The 25,924-nt window shown below is 47.8% G+C and overlaps 1 protein-coding gene and 1 long non-coding RNA gene across 8 annotated transcripts in view; one reads left to right on the forward strand and one right to left on the reverse strand.

Moving 5' to 3' along the window:
• The window catches only part of Myrip (myosin VIIA and Rab interacting protein), a 172,582-nt gene that overhangs the window by 42,608 nt on the left and 104,050 nt on the right, over nt 1–25,924 (forward strand). The gene's annotated exons all lie outside the window — the stretch shown is intronic.
• On the reverse strand, nt 5,360–17,603 carry Gm34159. Of its 5 annotated transcripts, XR_003948275.1 has the most exons (5): nt 16,529–17,603; nt 14,515–15,745; nt 13,516–13,675; nt 11,487–11,559; nt 5,360–5,673 (listed from the first exon to the last, which is right to left on the reverse strand). It is a non-coding gene; the product is annotated as a predicted gene, 34159 (long non-coding RNA). The 5 variants fall into 5 exon arrangements; XR_003948276.1 differs by lacking the exon at nt 11,487–11,559; XR_871365.2 differs by lacking the exon at nt 5,360–5,673 and having other exon boundaries at nt 8,430–11,559; nt 14,515–14,789; nt 17,176–17,603.

Genomic DNA, 25,924 nt, shown 5'->3' on the forward strand with positions numbered 1-25,924 from the left:
GAGGCTTCCCTAGAGCCGTTTGTAAATGCAACTTTCTTCAGCCTCAACACAGGCTATTTCTCTGCTCTTTCAGGAAGCTGTTACCCAGAAGCCTCCTTTATTCCTGTGGGCATCCCAGTTCCCAGATGTGGGCCCCTGACATGGGACCAGCAGCTACCTCCCTGTGTCTCAGTGCCTGAGGCCAGAGTTAATGTCCTGCCCTGCCCGCCCTCCCTCCCTCTCTCCCTTCCTTCCTTCTCTCTCTTTCTTTCTATGCATACATGTTCCTGTGTGTGTGTACACTCGTGCAAACACACAGATAGATATTAGGGTCTACCATTCTTATAATTCCAAGCTTCAGTTCGTTGTTGAGGGGAAGTCAAGGCAGGAACCTGAAGCAGATGGCACGTCACAGCGCAGTGAGCAGAAGAGAGAAATGAATGTACACCCGCCAGTGTTTAGCTAACCTCCATCACACAGCCTGGGCCCTCGCTCAGGAATGGTGCTACCCACTTTTGGGGTGCTCTTCATCTACGATCAATACAACTGAGGCAGCACCCCACAGACAGGCCCCCAGGCCATAATCTAGACACTAATCTAGTCTAGTCTCACTGAGACTCTCCTCATAAATGAATCTAGATCATGTGGTGTTGACAGTTGGAGTCTGCCATCACCATTGGCCAGGCCATGGAAACACTGGGACATGAGGCAGACCAGGCTGCAAAGCACAGTCAGTCAGGTGTCAGGGAATAGTTGAATGTGCAGAATAAAATCTCCTCTCGGTAAGGCAGGGGTGGGAGTGTGTGTGTGTGTAGGTGGGGCAGGGGGAGCCCTGTTACTTCAAGGAAAACCAAAATCAGTTAGAGAAAGGGCTGTGTAGGACTCAGCAGAGGTGCTAGAGGCTGGCCTGAGATGCAAATCCTTCCCAGAATTCCTTTGGAAATGAGCATACCTCCCCAGGTCCCAAACCCAAGAGAAGTCAGTAAAAGAGAGAAAAAGTATAAACTTTCCAAGTGAAGTACTGCTTCACAGCAAGTGTAGAGATGTTACTGATTTGAAAGAATTCACCACCTACTCGTCAGCAAAGGCCAGATGGAGACATGGACCACAGTGGCAGGTTGAAGGTGACATCCGGTTGAAGGTGAAGGCCAGTGTTCCTGGGGACCTGGACACAGGTGCTTGAGAGAGGCGTGGTCACTGTGGTTGAAACTAAAATTTGGCTATGCCTCAGCTGCTGGTGAGTGTCAGGGTATGAAGAGAATAAATATTAGAAGTTTATGGATAAAATATACTCCATGCAAATCTCATGACTGATGTTCTGACACAAAACATTTAGGAAGACCAAAGTCTTAAAACTGTCCACAGCAGTGCTGGAGTCTGTGTAGTGCTGTTAGTTTTGCAAAGAGATTTGAACACTACACTGTGCTGATGCCATCAGAAAGTGTCTATAAGTCAACATGTTCCAGGGGTCAAATGCTGCTATGAGTCTACATTCTTTTTAGTCCCAGTAACCGAATATGTCCTTGGTTGAATGCATTTTTTGATATAATCATTAATGAAAGGCAGGGAGTTGGTTACAATGGGTGCTGAAGATGTAGCTCAGTTGATAGAGCGCTTTCTTAGCATGCCCCGAGTCCTGGGTTTGAGCCTCAGCACTGTATCAGTGAGCCGTGGTGGGACATGCCTATAATATTGATGTTCAGTAAGTAGAGGCTGGAAGATGAGAAGTTCAAGGTCTATCCTGGGCTAAAGAACCTGTGGAAGGAGAGAAGGGAGGGAGGGAGGGAGGAGAAAAATGGAGGGATTAATTTTTTTCCAAATTCCCATGAATCCTGATTTCTTTCTGATCCCAAAGGGTTAGTATCTGGGCAGCATGGCTGGTAGAGGGGAGTCGGGGAAGGGACTCCTGAAGGCTGAACCCATGACCTATCTAAGTGTGTGCTTATAACCTGGTGGCCCCAAGTAAGAGATGGTAGGGAAGGCTGCCAGCTCCTAATGATGGTCCCTGCTTGGGTATGTTCCTACTGGCCAGTGCTGTGTGTACAGTCGAGTGTAGTGAGCTGAGACTCCAGAAGACAGCATGGGGCCAGCAGGTAGCAGAGTACCCGTATCTGGTCTCTGAGCCTGGGGCCCACAGCCTCCCTTCCTCCTCGACAGTGACTCTTCTTAGGCCCTAAGCCCCTCTCTCACACCTTCCTGATTTCTACCAGAGCCAAGTTCAAGGTGTCAGCCCTGAGACCCCTCTGCTGCTGCACCTTGGCTGATGTTCACCGGGTGCAGCGAGGTGGGCATCACTATACCCACAGCACAAACGCTGAATGCAGAGAAAGATCAGACCCAAAGTCACCCTGCTTGGCCCTTCATGGCTACTAAGCTCAGGCCTGCATGGCCTTGACTGCCAACCTCTAGCCATGGGAACTCCTTAGCGCTTCTGGCCACTTGGATGTCAGGGTTGGAAGGACCTGTGAGAGATCAGACTTGACGTGTTTTCCTGCCTTTCTGTAGGCAAGGGCCTCCATCTCCACGAGAAGCCAGCATGGCACTCATGCCTCATTCAGGGCCAAAGGCTAGCATGTCAAGAGAACCTTGAAGTTTGCTCTGTCAGTTCACATCACCTTTTCATTGTTGGCTTTGACCATGAAGAGCATGACAGACGTTTGGCTTAAGGAATCAATAAACAATTTGCCCAAAGGTTACTACAGAGTAGTCCTGTCTTTGTTCTCGCCTATTCTTTGTCTGGTGTTTGCTTGGCGTGACAGACCGTGTTGGACCATGATTGTGTTCTAGTGCATTGTCTGGAAGGTTACTTTTGTGGTTGGAGCTATTCAAGGTCAGGTATATGAGTCTGGCTGTCTCCTACTGGACAGAAGTCTGACTAAAGCTTTCTGAGACCCAGGTGACTCGAGTATATACAAGGACACGTTGCTTGTGTCCAGGACAACAGTAAGGTGTTGCTTCTCACAGAGAAATCATCTCATTTCCTTGTAAGCTGGGGCTTGCTGGTACCTTGTCCTCACTAAGGTAGTATGTGTTCTGTTATGGCAAGTCTGCTCCTTTCCCATCTCACACCCTCTACTGCTTTGACAAGGAACAGGTGTGAGCAATCCCAAGACGTCTTCTCTAGGCCAGGACTCTCCAGATTCTCTGAGCTGGGTCCATCTGGTCAGGGGAAGGATAGAGTGCTGTCTGCCCTGTGTCTGTGACTGGGCTGTCTCTGTGACTAGAGTCACATGGTACTTGCTCCTTTGAGGCCTGGCAGCAGCAGAACTGGAATTGGTCCAGTGACAAACAATGTGGCCTTTCTTTCTTCTTGCTTTTCTTGTACAAGCCAATGAAAAAAGAGAGCCGGTGGTGTTGGGAAAGCTCCGGGATGGCCGGGCCCTGAGAGCATCAGAGAAATAAGAAAACATAAGCTCAGCCTGGTGGCACTGGCCTGTTCCCCTAGCTACCTGGGAGCTGAGGCAGGAGGAGCCTGTAGGGGCTATACACTTCAAAGCCAATCTGAGGAGGAGCAAGACCCTATCTCAGAATGAAGAAAGTGAACACACATATAAAGGGACTGGGAGAGCAAACAGATAGGGCTCAGAGCTACTGGGTCTGCTGAGCAGGCGCAGGGTATGGGGGGAGAAAATGAATGGAGGGAGAAAGAAAGAAAGGAAAAAATAGAAAGTAATTAACAACAGACTACTAAATAATGGCCACCTCTGAGTGATTAGTGCGTATGCTTGAAGTGTGTTATGTGTAACCTTGTGCACAAGTAGTGTGTGTGTGTGTGTGCATGAAGTGTGTGTGTGATCTCTGTTCATGAGTAGTGTGTGTATGTGTGTGTGTGTGTGTGTGTGTGTGTGTGTGTGAGAGAGAGAGAGAGAGAGAGAGAGTTTGCCCATGAGTAGTGTGGGAGGGCATAAAGGATATATGCATGTATGCACATGTATAACTGCTTTCTATCATTCGATCCTAATTTTATTAACCCTCCCCTTTGTAAGATAAATAGGATACTAAAGAAGTAAAAAACATTACACTGTGTAGTGTGTGTGTGTGTGTGTCTGTGTGCAGGTGCACATGGTGGGCTTGCTTATGAAAACTAGTGGACTTGGTTTTTTATACTGCAACAAACACCCTCACATACCATGAGAAGCTGTCACCCTTTTCAATATTTTCTGTATAAAGGTCAAGCCTACATTAGAATAACCAGCATCAAATGCGTGAGATAAAGCCTTCCAGCATTATGGTGGCCCCACCCAGTTGGTTGCTGAGGGTCCTGGCAACTTCCTGGCTTTCACACTCAAGGGAGCATTTCACATTTGGTCTGTCAGGAACTTGAAATCACAAAGCTGCGTGGACAGAGTCCAAGCGAACACACCCTGGGTTGAGTTCTTTATAGCAATGCTGTCTGCCCAGTATGATCTGTTTATTATTGATTAAGCAAATAGATAGAGCTGAGTCCCGTGTAAACCATAATAGGGTCAGCGGCCTGTGTGGACTTGGTGCCTCTCCATGCATTCAGGATGGAAAATGGGTGTTAAGCACAGGCCAGAATAACAACCTTACAGCCTTACCACGGGAATTTCCTTCCTTCTGATTGTGTGTAAGGCACAGGCGGCAGGAAGCACCCACTGACCTTCCCAGAAGCCTCAGGAAGCGGCTGGAATTAGAGGTGGATTCCCTGGCACTTATGGGGGTTTGGGGGATCTGAATGTGGGTCCTCATATTTATCCAGCTAACAGTTTCTCCTCTGAGCTATCTCTCCAGCCCATCCACCATACATACATGCATGCATACATACATACATTTGGTTGTTTTTGAGACAGGATCTTTCCTTCCTAGAGCTTTGTGATTTGACTGGGCCAACTGGCCAAAAGTTCCAAGGACCCACCTGTATCTGCACCTCCTCACACCATTACTAAGATTACAGGAATACGCTGCCACACTGGCCTTTTATATGCGGTTGTTGACAATTTGAATTCTGGTCTTCATGTAGCAAGACTGAGCTGTCTCCTGACTGCCTGGTCTGGGTTTTTCCCAAGCCTTGCCCTTCTGTTTGACCACAATAAAGTTTTATAGCGGTCTCATCCAATGGAGAAAAGCAAACAGGAGACGTCTCACTGCTGTTTAACACAGCTGTCCTTGGGGGTGACAGGACAAACATACCCTCACTTTGGGACAGCTGTGAGCGGGTGCGGCTGACCTAGGGTAGGCTGGGAATCATGACTACGTGTGGTGGCACTTCTGCTGGATGTTCACGTTTTATTGGCTGCATCCCACATGTGTTATCTGCCTCATCTCGAAGATCACTGTCCCATGACACCTGCACAATCCCCTAGAATTACCACTTAATGAATGTTTCTGCTGACTCTTCATCATCAAAAAGCTGTTCGCTGGTGGGATTTCTTTTATTAGCAAAAAAATGAGGTCCTCTAGAGCTTTTTCAAGTCAATTCTCATTAGATAGAGAGCCCTGGGGCAGAGTGTTCAGCAGCTGTCTGCCTCTGCTGGGCTGTTTGCATGTGGCTGTGTAGACGCTAAAGCTGGATGGACTTCTGACCCGGATGGTTCCAGTAGATGGTAGGTGCAGAAGCTGTGTGGCCACGTGTATCCTTTCCGGTACCCATGTGGTGTGAGAGATCATGGCAGTTTGGGACGCAAAGCAGAGTCCATCTGACAGCCTACTGTGCACCACGCAACACCGAAGGACCTAAGAAATCAGAAACTAAAGTCAGGAACTTGTAGTGGCTAAAAATCACATGGGGTGGAGGATGGTGGCATGGTACACAAAGTGCGTGCTGTGTAAGCAAGAGGACCTGAGTACAATCTCCAGGCGCCACATTAAAAAAAAAAGGTAGGCGCCACATTAAAAAAAAAAGGTGTTGTGGTGGTGTGTGTGTGACCCCAGTGCTGCGGAGCGAGGCAGAGGACATGCAGCTCCTTAAAACTCATCAATCAGTCTAGCTGAATGAATGAGCTCTGAGTTCAGTGAGTGGCCCTGTCTCAAATAATAAGGTGGAGAGTGACCAAGGAGTACACCCAGACCTTCACTCACATGTGCACGCGTCCACGCGTGCACGCGCGCGCACACACACACACACACACACACACACATACAGGAATTCAAGCATGCACGGACACACAAATACCGTGTTATAATAATAGTAGGGTAGGAATATACCAAAAATCACTATTTCCTCCCTGGGGGGCAATTGCTGCTTATTGGTTGGGCACAGAGCTATGATGCAAGTCCATTTAAAAGTGACAGAAATACAGAAAGAGGTAGGAACAGCCAGAAAGGGAACGGGATGGGCCACCAGGGAGGATAAACGGAAGCGAAGTCTGTTTCTGTGAGAATTATCTCTGCCTATCTGGAAGGGAATCAGGGATGGACAGAGAAATGGTTCATCAGGAGAGAGTGTTTGCTGCCTGCCAAGCATGGTGACCTGAGACCATTCCCTGGGACCTCCATGGTGGAAGGAGAGAACTGACTTCCAAAGATTGTCCTCTACTTACACATGCAGGCTGTAGCACACGGACACACACACAGAGGCACGCATGCACACTCATGAATGCACACTAGACAGTAGAACAGAATTAATAGAGAGACTTTTTACGGAAAACTTTTTATGCTGTCTACATTTTGAAACATATCACTTGAATACATACTCAAAACATTTAGAAAAGAAAGCCCAAAACGCTCATCTCTTGAGTGTGATGTTATTGGGTCAATGCTTGGACGTGTCAAATACTTTACTATAATGCACCTGTACAGATGCCTGGAGGGGTATGGTGGGGACCCCACTATTCTTTCTAAGCAGGGCATTGAGGAACACTCATGTTTAGGTTTTTTTGTCTGACACTGATCTATAAACACATGGACGGAGACTCCATTGCTGGTTTCTGTTAACCCCTTGGCTTCTGTGGTGGGTTCACAGTCTCCTCACTTTAGGATCACAGCTGGTGCGCAACTTGAGAGAGTCTCCTTGGAGGCTCAGAGCCTGGAGAAGGGCAGCGTAGCTGGAGGCAGCGTGGCTGGAGGCATGGCTGCTTTGGGGTTTATTTGGTTATCTAAGGTAATCTCTTTGGCTCAACAGACTCCAGCTCTGTCCAAACTTTGTACCTTCCTTAGTCCAAGTGCCTCTAAAATAATAGGCAGTCTGTCATCAAGCCAACTAAAAGGTTAATTAGAAAAGAACCTTGGGTCAAAGGGAAATGAACCAGGGTGTAAATTATGAGTAACGAAACCTTTAAAATTTGTCAAAATTGTAAGTAGTTGTTCTTACAATTGTGCAATTTAATATGTCAAAATGAATTCCCCAGAGTATAAAAAGTGACAGTCTCCTGGATAGAAGGGCTGTGACCCTTCTGTCTGGTAGGAGAGGAGAGAAGTGGAAATTGTCAGGTAGAACTTCAATGCTGTCATATTCTTTATGGTAATAAATGGGACTAAGTGGTTTGAAAATACAACTATTACTAAAAAAAATTGAAAGGCTGCATATTACTTGTAAATAACTAAAGAAACAGCAAGAAGAACAAAGAAATTACTTTTTTCTTTGCTTTTGTTTTGAGACAGGCTCTCACATTGTAAGTACTGGTACATGGTAAAATGTATATATATATATTTTTTCCAGACAATGTCTCACTATGTTGCCCTGGCCATCCATGGTCATATGAAAGAAATGAAAAGTGTGTGTGAAGGAGCTGAGTAAGAGGGAATGCCTGGTGCTAGCAGGGGAAGAAAGACCCAGAGAGCGGCAAATGAGGAGTTTTGAGAATTTCCAACAGTTAGTTAAAGTCTAAAATCAAGAATGTTTTGAAGTCCATTCATTTCCAAGCACAATCATAAAAATAGTCTTTCTCTAGATTACTCTTTGTGAAGCAGAGGAACAACAAAGACAACCAGGTTTTTAAACACAGCAGCCTGAGGGGCTGGAGAGATGACTCAGCAGATGAGAGCTGAGAGGTGAGATAACACTCTGGCAGTCAAGGTTGGGGTCCCAGCACTCCACACGGCTGCTCACAACCACCTGTAACTCCAGCCCCAAGAGCTCTGGCGCCCTCTGCTGGCCTCTCCAGATACTCCAACACTCATGCTTATCACAAATCCCCCATCCCAAACAATAAGTAAAATAAATCTTTTCAAAAAGCATCTAGAGAAAAAAGACTCAGTCTTACAGGGAACCAGCTGGTCCTTTTGCTCTCCTCAGATACACCGAGAGACCTTCTAGGGGAGTTGGTGGACATTGCTGATGGGTTGATGTTGGGTAATGAAAGAGGCTTCAATTATATCAGGTAAGTTTCAGGAGTGCATGGGATACCACTGTTGGGCTTTCTTCCTCCCTCCCTCCCTCCCTCCCTCCCTCCCTCCCTCCCTCCCTCCCTCCCTCCCTCCCTCCCTCCTTTCCTTCCTTCCTTCCTTCCATCTGTCTTTCCTTTCCTTTCCTTTCCTTTCCTTTCCTTTCCTTTCCTTTCCTTTCCTTTCCTTTCCTTTCCTTTCCTTTCCTTCCTCCCTTTCTAGAAATGGAAACACTAAAAGAGCTGTATCTAAGGGAGACATTCATGCATCACCTTTCAGTCAGAGAGCTGAGACATCCAAATGAAAACCACAGCTTCGCCTCCACCCTGCCCGTGGCCCACGGCGGCTCTTTTCCTGTCCTAAGATGTCTAACAAGAAGCTCAGTCAGATGTCTCATTGGAGCTGACTCCCTGGTGTCTCCGAGGCTCACTTGTCCCACCAGAAGTGAAGTTAGTGTGCTGTGAACTGACTTTGGGTTGCAGCTCAGCCATTGACTTGACATTCCCTGTTTAAGACCTTCAGTCTCTATGTTCGTCATGGAAACCATGTGTTTCTCACTGAGGCATCCTGAGGAATAAAGGCAGGTTACATGGGAAGAGTCTTTGCTCTGTAGTGACTCCTGTGCCGTTATCTGTGATTCCTAGCTGCCCACAGTCTATTTTACCGGTGTGTGTTAGCCACCTGCTTCATTCATTGCCCCTCTGAAACGCCGCTGAAGCCCTGCTTTTGCGACTGATGGTTAATCAGAATTCCCTTCTTTCTCTCTCCCCTGAGCAGTGGGTGGCACTGCTCTCACTCAACCCTCTCAACACCTGTTCTCAGCAACAGAATTTTATAACCATTTATGCAAGTTCTTTGGGGCCCAGAGAGTCAGCTCAGTTGGTGACTAGAAGTCAAAATGAAATGCCTGTTTGCGTTTCTTTTTCACCTTAATTTATTCTTCATCTTTGGTTGTAATTTCTCACGTGAAATGTCTCTCTCGTAGAGAAGATACAAGCAAATTAGTCAGGTAGGCCTGAATTTAAATTTTTACTTATATTTAAATTATGTAGGTGTGTACACGTGAGAATATGTGCATGTGTAGGTGTGTGCATGTGTGTGCATATGTAGGTGTGTATGTGTACAAGTGTGTGTGCATATGTAGGTGTGTATATATGTGTGTGCATGCAGGAGTGTGCATAAGTAAGTGTGTGCATGTGTTTGCATGTATGAGTGTGTACACATGTAGGTGTATGTATATAAGAGTTTGTATATGTGTAGGTGTGTGCATGTCTGAGTGTCTGTGTGTGTGTGCATATGTGTGTGCATTCGGGAGTCTGCATAAATAGGTGTGTGCATGTGTGAGTGTGTGCATATATAGGTGTGAGCATGTGTGACTATGTGCATTGTAGGTGTGTGCATGTGTGATCATGTGCATATATAGGTGTGAGCATATGTGACTATGTGCATGTGTAGGTGTGTGCATGTGTGACCATGTGCATATGTAGGTGTGTGCATGTGTGACTATGTGCATGAGTGTGCATGTGAGAGTATGTGCATGTGTGGGTGTGTGCATGTGAGAGTATGTGCATGTGTAGGTGTGTGTATATGTGACCATGTGCATGTGTAGGTGTGTGCATATGTGACTATGTGCATATATAGGTGTGTGTATGTGAGAGTATGTGCATGTGTAGGTGTGTGCATATGTGACTATGTGCATGTGTAGGTGTGTGCATATGTGACTATGTGCATGTGTAGGTGTGTGCATGTGTGACTATGTACATGTGTAGGTGTGTACATGTGTGACTATGTGCATGTGTAGGTGTGTACATGTGGGAGTGTCGGTGCTGACAGAGTCCAGAAGAGTCAGAACCCATGGAGCTGGAGTCCCAGGCAGTTGTAAGCCACCCAGTGTAGATTCTGGGAACTAAATTCTGGTCCTCTGTAGTAGCAGGAGGTGCTCCTAACCACTGAGCCATTTCTCCCATCTTCACACCATCTGCAGAAGTGAAACATGAGTTTAGACACCATTAAGTTTGAGTGTCTGAACAAATCTGTGCTTTCCTATAGACTTCTGCATTAATCCTTAGTATTCTTTTGTTGCTAGTATATAGATTTTGAAATAGTTAATTCTCCCATCTTTAGTTCATGGTATTTAAATGTGTGGCCTCAGTAGAACATGGTATCTCACACATGACATGTGTTCCATTTATGTGAAGGAAGGAATGAGTGGGGATTGCCCATGTAGCCTTTCTGGTGACTTCCCCTTTGATACTTCCAGTCTGTTTACCCAGAAGTCACTATGGAGCAAGACAGGCTGTGAATTCCTCTTCCTGCCTCTGCCTGTGGGCACTGGGGTCAGGGTGCAAGCTACACTGTCCATTGCTTCTCATGTGTGTACTCTCCTAATTTACTGTGGAAAACACTTGGCGATGGCAAGTACGGAAGGAGAGTTTGTTTACATTCACGGTTTATGGAAGGAGACCTCAGCAGGCACGTGAGGCAGCTGGTCACCGAGCCGTCACTGTCAGGAAGCAGAGAGATGTGGACGCTGGTGCTCAGCTCACTTTTTCCTTTGTATTTGGGCCATGGCACTCTCAGGGTGGGCCTTCTCACCCCAGTTAACTCAGAGTCTCCCCCACAGGCACGCCGAGAGCTGTGTCTCCCAGGCGATTCTAGACCCTGTCAAGTTGACAGGATCCATCAGCACAGGTGGCATGTTCCCTCTTACACTGCATTTGTCATGAATTTGACGGTTTAACGGTGCCACACTTCACAGGTTTCAGAAAAGTTGACTGTCTGTAATCAGGTTCTCCTACCACGCCCGGCTCTTCAGCTCTCCACATCCACACATTTCCTGATGGGACGTTCGCCTCCACTCTAGGTTCTTCCACCAGAGTCCCTGCGAGTTTTTCCTGTGACACTTGATCTCAGCAGGGACAGTGGCATGACTGGGTTCCTTTTATGCCAAGCTTCACATGGCCTTGGTATCCAAGGCCCAGCTTCCCCACACACTGTGGAACTATGTTGTCTGGGCTCTGGTCAGTGTTTAGACTCCACCTCAAGGACTGCAGAGAGCTGGTGGTCACACTTCACTTCCCAAAATGCTGCTCTCGTCTGCTTTTGCTATGTTCTCAAACTCACTGCTTCTGTTGGGCCACAGGACACATAACTAAAATAAGCAGGGACTGTGGGATTATCTTAGTCTCTACATAATTCCTGTTAATTAAACTTTTGTTTGTTACCAGTCTAGTGCCATTGGCAGAAAGCCACAGAGTCCTGGAATGGTGGTTGGTTTCATTGTCAACTTGACAGCACCTAGGAACGCATGGGAAGAGAGTCTCAGTTGAGAAATTGTCTAGATCAGTTTTGGTTGTGCTATGTCTACAGGCAGACTGTCCTGATTGCATTCATTAATCTGAGAAGACCATGCCTGAACATGGGCAGCACTATTTCTCTGGCTTGGGCTCCAGAACGTAAGAGTAGAAAAAGCTAGCTGAGCACTAAGCATGCAGGCCTCCATTCTCTCTGCTCTTGATTAAGCTGGCTGAGCACTAAGCATGCATACATCCATTCTCTCTGCTCTTAATTGTGGATGTATGTGATCTGCTTCAAGTCCCTGCTGCCATGACTTCCCCGCAATGATGGACAGTTACCCAGAAGTGTGAGCTCAATGGGCCCTTGGTCCTCTAAGTTGCTTTTCATTGGGGTGTTCTTATCGAAGTATCTGGGCACAGCTTCCCAGACACGAGGGTTGTTAGGGATTGCATCAAGGCCCACGATGCTGTCTCATTGCCCATAGTCCCTTGTTGACTATCTGGCTGTCTGCAGCCTGGCTATCCCAAGCTGGATCACAGCTTGAACATTCCTCCTGTTCCTTTGCCGTGGAACTCCTGCTAACAACCCAGGCCCACTCTGCTTTGTTGTGTTGTGCTCCAAAACCCAGTATTTTCCTCTCATATCTGTGGTGTTTTACTCCTCCCTTCCCAGAGAGAATTCCCAGCGGGTGGGGGAAGTGGAGTGGGGTTCACAGGAGAGTGAGAACAGCCCTCGACTAGACTGCTAGACTCCCATAGAGCTCTGGTATTTTTATTTGATTGAATAAATGTTTCTAGATTTGTTATGCATCTTTAAATCTCCTCCCCAAGTCCCAGATACTGATTTTTGACAGTGTTTCCAGTTCAGCATCTGGGGATGCCGTGCACCATAAGCCTCTGAGTTAATTAATGCTTCCATTCTTAACAGCTTATATGAAACCAATTTTCCCCTGTTGCTATCAATAAAACATGCTTCAGGGTTGTTGGCTTCAGAAAGTTTAATAGGTTTTTTTTTTTTTTTTTGTGATAGTCAAAAGGGCCACTCTAACAGCAAGGTGATTTGTGTGGAAGACTGAACGTGTAAGCATTGAGCAGTTAGGTTTATTAACAACACATAAATACTGCAGATGGATGTCCAGCAGCAGAGTCAGCGTCTTCCTATGGAAAACAGTTCTCCTCAAGAATGGTAGTGCTCCCATCCTTGTGAATGGTAGTGCTCCCATCCTTGTGAATGCTAGTGCTCCTAGTGAATGGTAGTGTTCCCATCCTTATGAATGGTAGTGCTCCCATCCTTGTGAATGGTAGTGCTCCTAGTGAATGGAAGAGCTCCCATCCTTGTGAATGGTAGTGCTCCTAGTGAATGGTAGAGCTCCCATCCTTGTGAATGGTAGTCCTCCTAGTGAATGGTAGTGCTCCCATCCTTGTGAATGGTAGAGCTCCTAGTGAATGGTAGTGCTCCTTGTGAATGATAGTGCTCCCATCCAGTTAACTAAGACCATAAACCATGAACTGAATACCTATGATAGCCAATACCACAAAAGATAAAAAGAGGAACTTTGGAGATGCCTCAGTCAGTAAAATGCTTGCCACACAAGTGTGAGGACCTGAGTTCAATCCTCAGAGCCCCCATCAAAAATTCAGGTGTAGTAATACTCACTTGTAAGCTCAGCACTGGGGGTGTGGAGACAGGGCAACCCTGGGACTTCCTGGCAGCCCTAATCAGTGAGCCTCAGGTCCCAGTGGGTGACCTTGTCTCAAAAAACAAGATAGGCATCTCCTGGGGAATGACATTCAAGGTTGACCTCTAGCCTACAGAGAGATACACACATAGTACATGCACATACACGTGCATCCTCATGTACACAAACATACAAAAAATCCATACATACAAGCACATGCACATACATAAACCCATGGACACACATGTGTACACACATGTGTAAACACACTTACACACCTCACAAGGGTACCGAGAAAGAGCTGGTCTCACAGCTCTCTTATTCCCCGTCAGGACAGCTTGCTTCGTTGCTCTTGACATGGCAGACACTGGTCACTCACTTGCTGCTTTGGTCTCCATCACTGTCCCAAGACTCTCACAGGATCCACCTGATTGGAGTCTGAGAAACATGAGAAGCAAACCCTGTTACATGTCCCCATTACAGTTCCTTCTGGTCACAGTGTTCCTGTCCCCTGTTCTTCCCTGCATATCCTCTCATAACCGCCCCAAGTCCTTCCTGTTGAAGGCTCGAGCCCAGGGACTTATGGTTAAGAGAGCTGGCTGTATAGTCATGGGGGTCAGCGGTGGGGTTCTGACACCTGGGTGGCAAGGTGGCCCTTCCTTCATGTTTTTGTCACTTCAGCTTCGGGAGGTATAGAGGGGACCTGGTTGAGCTTGCTGGCTTCCAGTCCAGCAAAGAGAATATGAGCCCCAGATTCAGAGAGAGAGAGAGAGAGAGAGAGAGAGAGAGAGAGAGAGAGAGAGACAGAGAGAGAGAGACAGAGAGAGAGAGAGCGCATGTCTCAAAGGAATAGGTAGAGAGTGATAGATGAAAACTAAATAAATGCATGAGCCAATTGATAAAGCAATTGTTATATTTTGCTAGAGGAGGCAAAGATGCATGGTAGCGTGCAGGAGTAGACATTTCTGTTGGTTCTGAGAGTCCTTCCCCATTTTGTCTCTCCTTGTAACCCTTATCATTCACAGATAGGCTGTCAAACAGAGCTCAGAAAGGCCCATGGAGCCCTGAAGGGGAATGGCACTACACAAAGGCACCTCTGTTCCCACAGTCAAGCTCCGAGGACTAGCTCATAAATCAGCTTGGCCACTGGCACCCGCTCCAGCGTTGTGTATTTCTCTTGGCCGCGTTACAGTGCGGCAGAATGGACTATCCTGTGGTGGCTGAGGAACAACAGGGAGCTCCCCCAGGGAACCAGGTCAGGGCCAGCGTTGCCTTACATGTGAGCTTACGGAAGTCCCTGGAGATGGGGCTGGTTCTGAGGAGATGAGGTGACACCCAGTCTTCCTTCTGAGAGCCTATGTCCTTCTCCAGTGCAGGCAGGAGCCTCGAGGGAGGTGAGCAGCTTGGGCTGTCCCTGCTCCTTGTCAGCTGGGAGGAAAGGCTCTTCACAATCTCTAAGCCTCAGTAGCTTCCTCTCCTCATTCGAGCAGGGCGTGCACACACTTCCTTAGCTCGGCTTTGAGTCCCAAATGTTTATCTGCTAAGTTGAATTCTGGAAGGAAATGGAGTCTTACAAAACATTTCAGAACAGTACGTCCAGGTTGAAATCACAGGCCAGATTTCCCAAGCATGCTTCCCAGGCAGGCTTCTCTCCCCTCTTTAACTTTTTCTTCTTCTAAAGAACCTAGACTGGGGACTGGGGATATGACTTGGTTGCCAGAGTACTTAACCAGTATGCACAAAGCCCTGGGCCCAAGGCCATGCTTCATCTAGATTCTGACCACATGTCTTCTGTCTTCTACCGTTTTTCTGTGTGACCTTCAGCAAGTGACTTGATTCCTCAGAGCCTCGGTTTGCCTGTGTGTACTGTGGTCTACATGTTGCGGGTTGTGATATAGGTTAGAGAGGAATATATAACTGCAAAATTTGGTATCACCTGTCCATAGTAATATTGCTGGCTGTAATGTCCAGACCCTTGAGCTTGTTGCTATTGTAGTATAACTCTGCTCTGTTATTTTAAAAACAAACAACAACAACAACAAAACTAGGTGTCTATCCAAAAGGAGTGAAATTGCCTGTCAGCCTGCTGGGAGATGACTTGGAGGTGAGGAGGGAGCAACGAGCCAGGAGCACTGTTCCTTAGGCGACAGCTTTCTCTCTCACGTAGCCCTGGATGGGCTGAGGGTTAGGGATCTATAGAACCCAAGTTTGTAGGAAAACACTGTGTAGCGCCATGTAATCTCTGCTTGTGCGGAGATGCACCCCTCTTCTGAGAAGGGCCACAGTTGCTTTGCAAAAGGAATGGGGTGCTCTGGTCTGCTTACTTCACAGAAGACCTGTCCAGGAATCTCCAGCCCCCAACCCCACACACACACACCAGGACTTCCCTGTCCTTGGATGCAGGAGCTTAAGTGTCCGTGGATCTCAGGAGTTGGAGCCTTGTGTGTTAGAGTCCCAAGTTTGCCGAGTGTGGTTGTGGGCGTGGTTGCGGGCTGTGACTTCGAGTCACTGTGTGGGAAGATGAGAGAAAACCTGCCAGCTCATTTTTTGGCCAAGATGCTTGGTACAGAAGGCAGAAATTGATGGGCATATAGTCTGTGTTAAAGTGGTAGAATTGTGGACGGTTGATTTTAAAAAAAAAATTCAGCTTAATATTATTGTAAAGTTATGTCTCAGTCTTGTAAGAGACCATATGCATAAGATGAAGAAGATATAAATTAGTAAAACTCTTTCTGCGGAATTGAAACGTTCCCTCCTGAAGGGAGGCTCTTAAGACTTCAGAAGATCTTAACCACTGGCTGCTCTTGCAGAGTCCTGAGTTCAATTCCCAGCAACCACATGGTGGCTCACAACCATCCGTAATGAGATCTGACGCCCTCTTCTGGTGTGTCTGAAAAGAGTGATAGTGTTTAAGAAGCCCAGAAGCTTTGGGAGTCTCAAAGCCCTGCTCTGAGGCTGCATAAGGGGTAGGCAGTGCTGAGGGAGAGGAAGCAGGTTTTGTGAGTGGGGTGGGAATTTTGGCGGTCTATCTGCCTTTGGGTCTCACATGCTCTTGTCACTGTCCCCTCACCCACCCTCTTGTAAACTGTACAGCCAGTTCCCTGGCTCACAAGCTATGTTGGTTAATAGTGACTGTCTACCTGAGATCTAGAGTCACTGAGGAGACAGCCTCTGGGCATGTCTGTGAAGCCAGGAGAAGCCAAACAAGCTGAACCCAGCACTCACCCCACTGACCACCGTAACAGACTATGCCCTTATACTGTGAGCCCAAGCCACCCTTTTTCCACTTACATTGCTTTTGTTGTGTGTTTGGTCACAGCAATGAGTGACCCACAGAGGCTGGACTTGTGTGGGGTCATTTCTGTGGTCTGTTGCAGTCTGTCTAGGGATGAATCGATATCTGTTCATGGCTTCAAGACTGCTTACATACAACACACACACACACACACACACACACACACACACACACACACACACACCCGTGTTCTGAGGGGTTGTGTTTGGATTCAGCATCAGCACTTCCTGAGTAAACAGTGGTCAGGTAGGCCACTCCTCTGAGGTCGATGGACAGTGACAGAGTCCAACCAAGAGAGATCAGAGTAGAAAGACAGAAGCAAGGGGTGAGGTGTGACTGCTGCCTGCTGCAAGATGGGTTGCAGCAGTTTGTTTAGAAGCCACCATCCTTTCAAGTTGGGGTTATCATCATGCAATTCCCACTATGCTAATAAGAGCATTTCTGATTGGTCAGTGTTATACAGGATGGGGGTGGGGGGACAGAGTCTGGGTTTGCAGGCCACAGTTCTGTGTATGGTACCAGCTCATGGTTAATTTGATTGGCAGCACCATTCATTCTATGATTTGACCAGCAGAGCATTGTGGTCTTCTTGTGCAACATCTGAAATTCTTCTGCTTTCTGAAATGTGGCCTCCTCTACATACCCCACTTCCCAATAGAACAATGACATCTTGGGACGATCACTGGAGGTTTCTTTCTTTCCGCAGCTTCTTTGAGTGGATGATGCTTCCCACTTGTGTCTGGAACAGAAGCCGTGTAAGGTGTCACTCAAGCAAAACCAGACTTAATGCAGTGTGGGTGGAAGATTCAGTGTCCTGGTCCAGGGCTCTGGGTAGTACGCACTGCTCTGGGTGGTAGGCACTGTCCAGTGTCCATGTCCAGGGAGGGGTTCTGGGTGGTAGGCACTAGGGTTTTAATGGAAGCAATCTGAAGATGAAACTCTTGTGTTCTAGAAAACTAAAACCTTGGCAAGTGGGTTAAAAATACAGGGACCATACAAGGAGCAGACAGATGCACTCCAGAAAAGGAAGCTAAACAACTCTGTGTTTCCAAGCTTGTTCTGAAGTCAGCCAGCTAAAGAAAGTCTCTCTCTCTCTCTCTCTCTCTCTCTCTCTCTCTCTCTCTCTCTCTCTCCCCTCCCACCGCCCCCCCCCCCCAAGCACTGGCAGCCTTGTCTCTGACAGATTTTTATAGATGAGACATTTATCTCCAGAACCAGACAGGCAGGTGCTTTCCTGGGCAGTAGTTAGCAAACCAGGACCTCGGCATCCTCCTTAGTTACAGAATAACGCCAGTTCATTGAAGGACAGGAGATGCCAATGAACTGGCGTTGTCCTGTAGGGCCTTGAGAACTCTTGAAGCACAGTCATGATCCACTGCTGTTCAGTGGAGAGGATATGGTGGGAACAATTTAGCCCAGGCTGACCTCAGACTCCTTATGTAGCTACAAATGATCCGTAGTCCTGGCCCTCCTGGGTGCTGGGGTTGCAGGTATGCAGTGCTGTACCTGGTTTCTGCAGAGCTAGGGTTTGAATCCAAGGTCCCCTGCATGTAGGCAAACACTTCATCTGAGCTCCATCTCCAGACCCTCAAAAGTGATCTTTGCCCAGAAGAAATGTGCTCCCCCATTGTCCTCCCAAGGACACTGTCAGTAGCACGCTAACTTTGAGCAAAAACCAGACAAGCGGGAGCTCGCTGGGACTCAAACCCCACTGGAGGTCTTCTGTGGGTCACCATTTTCTCCCTGTGGAGCAAGCTTGTGATTCTCTTGACTGTAATGTCGTGCAGGCTCTTAACACACGCATGGTCCCCGCTTCCCCGGGTAGCAGGGCTGACACACTCACAGCCTTCCTGATCAAGAGGTGACTGACAGCCCCGAGCCGTCGCTCTTCCTAGCTCTAAAACAGTGTCTGATATCTGAGTTTCTGACACTGCCCCTAAAAACGTGGGCAATGTGCTAGGCTGCAATTATTTTTCATGCTACCCCCTATTCGGAGGAGTAGGAGCTAACGGCTCACAAAGACAATTTGGAATCAATACAGACATGAACCCTGGAATTTTCTCTTTCAGTAGCAATAACTATCAACAACTCTGGCTGCTTCTCTGAGCTCGTAAGTTCTTGTCAGTTTAGTTCCTGTTCGGTATCCCAGAGATGTGGCTATTCTTAGCACCGCCATCCTTCCCAGCATGCAGTCATTTGCTTTACTGTGTGTGCGTGTGCGTGTGCGTGTGTGTGTGTGTGTTTATTATAGATATGTACATGTGTGTGTATGCGGGGTGTGGGTGTGTGCATACACACGTAGACGTGTTCTCCTAAGTTGTCCTCTATCGGATTTTTTGAGACAGTCTCTTGATGATACTGTAGCTTGCCAGTTGGCTAGCTGTACTGACCAATGGGCCGCAGAGATCCTCCTGACTGTGCTCCCAGGGCTGGGGCGGCAGACACATTGCCGAGCCAGGCGTCCTGCATGGGTGCTGGCGATCTAACTTGAACAGCCAGTACTTCATCCTCTCTACCATCTCCCCAGCCCCAGTCTATTTTCTTAATAGGAAGAAAATAGCGCCCACCCCAGCAGGTGGGTATTCCGGGAGAGCAAAACAAACATGCTACAGCGTGATGATGCCAGGCGAAATGTGAAAACGGAGTTTAAAGTTGTCAGACCTCAGTCAGATGTTGCTGTTGTTTTGACTCTTGCTTGTCTCCTCTCCGCACCTACCTGCCCGCCACATCTCTTCCCCACTTGGTTTTCAGTCCTGAAACAAGGAAATGAGCACTTCTTAGAGGGATGGGGGATTGAAATCCTCAAAGCAAATATCTCTTAGGCCGGGGGGGGGGGGGGGGGGGCAGAAACATCCATTCCTGCAGGCCATGGTTTTATTTTGTGGCTCTACTAACCTGAAGAGTGGGATTCATCATGTCATCTTCAAATCCTGTATGTATGCGAGTGTATGAATGTGTGTACCTATGTGCAGAAGGCTGTGTGTGTGAGTGTGCACCTGTGCATAGGAGACTGTGTATATGTGTATATGTATGTGCCTGTGTACAGGAGACTGTGTGTGTGAGATTGTGTTCAAGAGACTCTGTGTGTGTGTGTGTGTGTGAATGCACCTGCATACAGAAGACTGCATGTGGGTGTGCATGTACCTGTGTGCAAGAAACTATGTGTATATGCACCTGTGCAGGAGACTGTGTGTGTGTGTGTGTGAGAGAGAGAGAGAGAGAGAGAGAGAGAGAGAGAGAGAGAGAGAGCACCTGTGTGCAGGAGACCATGTTTGTGTGTGTTTGTGTGTGTGTGTGTGTGTGTGTGTACCTATGTGCAGAAGGCTGTGTGTGTGAGTGTGCACCTGTGCATAGGAGACTATGTATATGTGTATATGTATGTGCCTGTGTACAGAAGACTGTGTGTGTGAGGTTGTGTTCAAGAGACTGTGTGTGTGTGTGTGTGTGTGTGTGTGTGTGTGTGTGTGTGTGTGAATGCACCTGCATACAGAAGACTGCATGTGGGTGTGCATGTACCTGTGTGCAAGAGACTATGTGTGTATGCACCTGTGCAGGAGACTGTATGTGTGTGAGAGAGAGAGAGAGTGTGTGTGTGTGTGTGTGTGTGTGTGTGTGTGCATCTGTGTGCAGGAGACCATGTGTGTGTTTGTGTGTGTGTGAGTGTGTGTGTGTGTGTGTGTGTACCTGTGTGCAGGAGACTGCATGTGTGCTGGTACAGAAGCCAGAGGGCAGCACGGGTGTCTTCCTCAACAGTTCCCACCTTAACTTTTCCAGACAAGCTCTCCTGCCGATCCTGGAGCCCACTGGTTGGCCAGCACAGTGAGCTCTGGGCTTTGTCCCTGTGCCTTGATGCTGGGGTTGTAGATACATTTGGCCACAGCCAGCTTTTCACATCAGTACTTGGGACCTGATCTCAGGACGCCCAGCAATTTACCCACTGAGCCCTCCCCAGCCTCCTGCCTCTATGTTTTCAAGATAAAGATAATAGCAGACTCTTTGGTGGATAAGCAGGGAATGTATAGTGGGTTGTGGTCATTAAAAGTGCTAAAGGAATTTTCCCAAATGTTAGAAATACTTCTTATGACTTTTCCTCTTATTGTATTTTTATCTTCTAAATTCTATTAACCTAGTTAGATACGAAAGAAATACCTTTCTTACTTTATTTAATTTATTTTTTATTTTTTGAGACAGGATCTCACTGCATAGCAAGCTGGCCTGAACCTCCCCACCCTCCTGCCTCAGCTTCCCAAGTGTAGGTGATACAGGCACTGAGTCTCTTTGTCTAAAGATGGACTAACATCTCCTTACTGGCTTCTTCCCCTCACCCCCTAGGGCAGCGAGTCTCACTGTGGGTCTCCATCCTTTTGGGGGGCCCACGGCCATCAGAAAACACAGATATTTACATGGAGATCCATAACAGCGATACAATTACAGTTATAAAGTAGCAGCGGAAATAATGGTTGGGGTTGCCAAGTCTGAGGAACTCTACTAGAGGGTCCCAGCATTAGGAAGGTTGGGAACCACTGCTCTAGAGAGTGAATACAGAGAAAGCATGGGAGTAGAAGGAGTGGGAGGAGTGGTAGGGAGGAATGTGAGGGAGGAGTGTGAGGAGTTGGAGGGAGGAGTGTGAGAGTGGTTAGGGAAGAGAGTGAGGAGTGGTAGGGAGGAATGTGAGGGAGGAGTGTGAGGGAGGAGTGTGAAGAGTGGTAGGGAGGAATGTGAGGGAGGAGTGTGAGGAGTTGGAGGGAGGAGTGTGAGGAGTTGGAGGGAGGAGTGTGAGGAGTGATAGGGAGGAGTATGAAGAGTGGTAGGGAGGAATGTGAGGGAGGAGTGTGAGGAGAGTGAGGGAGGAGTGTGAGGAGTGGTAGGGAGGAGTGTGAGGAGTGATAGGGAGGAGTGTGAAGAGTGGTAGGGAGGAATGTGAGGGAGGAGTGTGAGGAGTTGGAGGGAGGAGTGTGAGGAATGTGAAGGAGGAATGTAAGGAGTGGTAGGGAGGAATGTGAGGGAGGAGTGTGAGGAGTGGTAGGGAGGAGTCCACAGCAAGGATGGGGCAATGGCCAAGGCCTTCAGAGCAGCTGCAGCTAATCATGCTAAGAGCAGATGTCTTAGGAGGGAATGTGGGAGCGGAGGGTAGGACTCATCTGAACCACCACCTCTTGCTTTTTTGTTTGTTTATTAGATAAGGTCTCACTGTATATTCTTGGCTAGTCCAGAGCTCACAGAGATCCACCTGCCTCTGCTTCCCAAGTGCTGCAATTAAAAGCATGCACTAGCATGCCTACCCTGAACCATCATGTCTGGAACAGATGTGCCCCAAGCACAAGGCTAGGCCTTCTCTATCCTCTAAGACCTCAGCTTGATAAGTGAGCCATTTGCAGAGCGAGGGAGGACTCACTGTCCTTGGCCGTTACCTTTGGCCTTACTTCCAGGCAGGAAACGTGGAGGCGTGTGTGGTGCTCTTTGCTTAGGCATGACTGAGAGGAAGTTAGTCTTGTGGAATGAAGACCTGCATGAACTGTGCGGAGAGGGTGGAGTTAGTGGAACAACAGATAAAGCTTGTGAACCTGGTGGCTCTGCACCATCCACGGCAGCTATGGTGGGGTGGGAGGTAGGGGAGGAACTTCCAGCCTAGTCTTCTGTGCTTAAGCAAAGCCCCTCCAGGCCTTTCTTCTAAACGCCCGCTCCTCCATCTTTGCTGTGCTCATCTCACCTGTGCTGATTATCACCCCCAGCGTCAGGATACAGCCTTGCTTTTACACCAGGACCTGTTCATTCACTGATCCCCATAAAGCCTGTTAGATGTGTGTCCAAGGTCTCAGGCAGGGTAGACGTTCTCAGAGACCACAAGGATAAGCCTTGTTAGCATGCCAAGATTCCCACGTCCCATACTAATTGGATCCCTGGAAGATAGTTCACTGGCTATGACTGTAGGCTCGGGCATGGTGCTAGTAGTAAGGGCTGGCTTGACTAATACCTTTGAATGGGGACCTGTGGTGGCATCTAATGTGTTCATGACATGAACAGTGTTCACCACAGTCCTCAATTATGAAACGTTGACAGGTTGCATTGGGTCCACTAGTACGTGACACCAGGGGGTTCACTCTGAGCGCGGGTTTTGGTGTAATTCATGACAGAGCACTGGGAGCTGAACAAATAAATCTTTCACTCGGTGACTCCAGACACAAGGCATCTATGTCACAGAGTGTGTGGCTAGTGTCCCATGCCCCAGTCGGAGTTACTAGCCAGAATTAGGTGGTACCAGGGCCTTGCTGCTTATGGTAAATACACCCTGTCTCTCTCACAACATAAAATAGCTGTGGACACTGTGTTGCACACAGGCTGGCAGTGCCTTGCTGCCGTACATTTGTGTGACATCAACAGTCTTACCAGAAATTTGGCATGAGCCTGGCCACCAGCAGAACGCCAACAGAATCTCTTAACGGTGATGGAGACATTGACTCAAGGTGCCGGCCTGTTATCCTAACCCTTCGGAAGCTAAGGCAGGATGGTCACAAGTTCAAGGCTATTCTGGGTAACTCAGGGAGACCCCTGTCTCAAAAGGTCAAAAGGGAGCTGGGAGTATACTCAGTGCTAGAGTGCTCGCCTAGCCTGCGCAAGGTCCTGGCTTCAATCGAGCTTAGACTCCAGCCTGGACCACAGCATTGAATTTGAGCAGTGTGGTGTAATCTCTGGGTGGCTACCCCTACAGTCCCTTTACAGTCATTTCTATAGGGAGCTGACTCAGCAGGTAAAGGGCCTGTCACCAGAGCATGAAAACCCTAGTCCAAGTATTCAGAGCCAACATAAAGGCCAGACAAGACTCTGCCTGTACCCATTAGCCCAGCACTCCCACAGAGAGCTGGCAGTTGAGACAGGAGGATCCCCCAAAGCCTGAGGACCAACTAGCCTAATGTACACAGCAGCAAACAGCAAGACCCTGTCCCCTGTCTCAGACAAGGCAGATGGACACCTGAGGCTGTCTGACCTATATATGCCTGCCATGGCACCTGCGGGCCCATACACAAGAGCACACACAAGCAATACAGGGGATACAGGTGGGCCCATTTCAAAGATGCTTATTTAAAAGAAAGGCCCTCTACAATTTTTCTGTGCCTCGCTCAACACTGTATGTTTTTGATATGGTCAGAATTGCCTGTCTTCCCGTATCCCTCAGGTGTCCATTGCCCACAACCCCCAGGTGTCCATTGCCCACATCCCCCAGGTATCCAGCTTGTGTCTGCTCCCAGCATAGCATATGGGGATGGGGTTCCTCACAACTTAGCATTTTAGAAATGGCAGGGAATAGGAAGGGATGATACAGGGAGAGAGCAGGCACCTTGGTGGACTCGTAGGTAGTGACGGCAAACTCTGTAGCTGTGTGAAGCTGAACTCGTGTTTTTATTACATTTAGTTATTCTCTCTCTATCTCTCCCTCCCCCTGTGTGTGTGTGTGTGTGTGTGTGTATGTGTATGTGTGTGTGCGTCCATCCATGTGCCACAGCAAGCTTGTCAAGTTCATAACCAACCTGCAGGAGTCTGCTCTCTCCTTCTACCACGTGTGTCCTGGAGATCAGACTCCAGCCATTAGGCTGGGCAGCAAGCGCCTTGCCCACGGAACCAACTTGCTGCCCCTCAAGTTCTTTATATGTAAGCAAAGTTTTATGAAGTGTTCAACATGGTTTTGTTTGTTTGTTTGTTTGTTTGTTTTGTTTTTAATGAGTTTTTCCTCCAAGGATTCACAATATTAGTTAAGGCCCCAGCACCTGGCTTGCCATTTTTAGTCAGATAGATAGCCTCTCGTCCTACTTTCTGCTGGAGATAGCAGGCATGGCTGATGGCATTTCCTGGGTATTTATGAATGGCAAATAAGTTGGTGAGTGGTTGTTTTTAGCCAACACGGCCACCACATACTTTGTCACCTTCTGTTGGCATCAGCATGATACTTAAATAATGAAAAAAAGTAAAAAGCCAGCAGTGATGTGTTCGTTTGTAAATCTGTTTAAAGCATCCAGAGAATTCCAGATGCTGTGGTTGGCGCTGAGGATGCAGTGAGCGAAGCCATTCATGCCCCAGTGGGAAGGCAGAGGTCAGCCGGATAATCACAGAAGTGGGACTGGAGAGATGGCTCAGCGGTTACAGCACTGGCTGCTCTTTCAAAGGACCTGGGTTCCAGGCCAGCATTCCCATGCAGCTCACTACTCCCTGTAATACCACTCCTTCACCCCTCGGCCGCCATCCCCCCCCAACACACACACACACACACATACACACACACACACACACACACACACACACACACACATACACACACACATACACACACACATACACACACACACACATACACACACACACACACACACACACACACACACACACACTTCAGGTTGGCAATGGTGAGGGGAGGTCGCCAGGCCTTGGGACAGGGGAATCACTTCTTGATGGATGCAGACTGAGTTTCATAAGATGGAGAGTTCTGAGTGTGAACCACGTGAATGAATGCACACTGTGGATGTATTTCATACCACTGAGCCAGGCCCTTAGGATGGTTAATCTGGTAAATGATTGTGTTTGTGATGTGGTAAATGGTATATTTAGTCACAGTTGTCTTTCTAATCATCTTGGGGCTGGAGAGATGGTATGACTATTCTAGACGACCTGAATTTGTTCCCAGCCCCCATCATGGGTGGCTCAGAGCTGCCTGTAGGTCCAGGTCCAGGAGATCAGATGCCCTCCTCTAGCCATCATGTAAGCACACATACGTACAAACATGTATGCACACATGCATACATACATACATACAAATAAATAAACTAAAAATTTTAAGATGACTGGGAGCTGGAGAGATGACCCAGTGAGTGGTTAAGAGTCCCGGCTGCTCTTGCAAGGGACCCAGGTTTGCTTCTCAGCACCAACATGGTGGTTAAGAACTCTCTGTAGCTATAGTTCCATCAGATTTGACTTCCATGTGTGCTTTAAGCACGAGGCATACAAACTATACATTCGGGCAAAATACCCATAAACATAAAATAAAAATAAATAAATTGTTTTGGTGGGTTTTTTCCAAAATCATTATGCTAGATAGTTATATAAACCTGACACAGCTATGGTCATCTGAGAGGAAGGAATCTCAGTTGAGAAATGCCTAAAGTCTGGTTCTTAGTCAGTGCAGCTGCCTCTACTGGGCGGTACTATGGAAACAAACCACTGCTCGTTACTAATGCGGCTGGGGCCTGGAGCAGAGAGGCCCTCTCCTGCAGAGTCTCATCCTTCTTTGAGATGTTCTGAAGTATTTACATTGCCCAAGCCTACTGGATCTCAGACTCTGCACAGCTCCTGAAGAGATGCCCTATCTGACAACTGTGACAAATTTCTCCTGGTCATGAGGACTT

The sequence above is a fragment of the Mus musculus genome, chromosome 9 (assembly GCF_000001635.26).
Source record: "Mus musculus strain C57BL/6J chromosome 9, GRCm38.p6 C57BL/6J".
Lineage (NCBI taxonomy): Eukaryota > Metazoa > Chordata > Mammalia > Rodentia > Muridae > Mus > Mus musculus.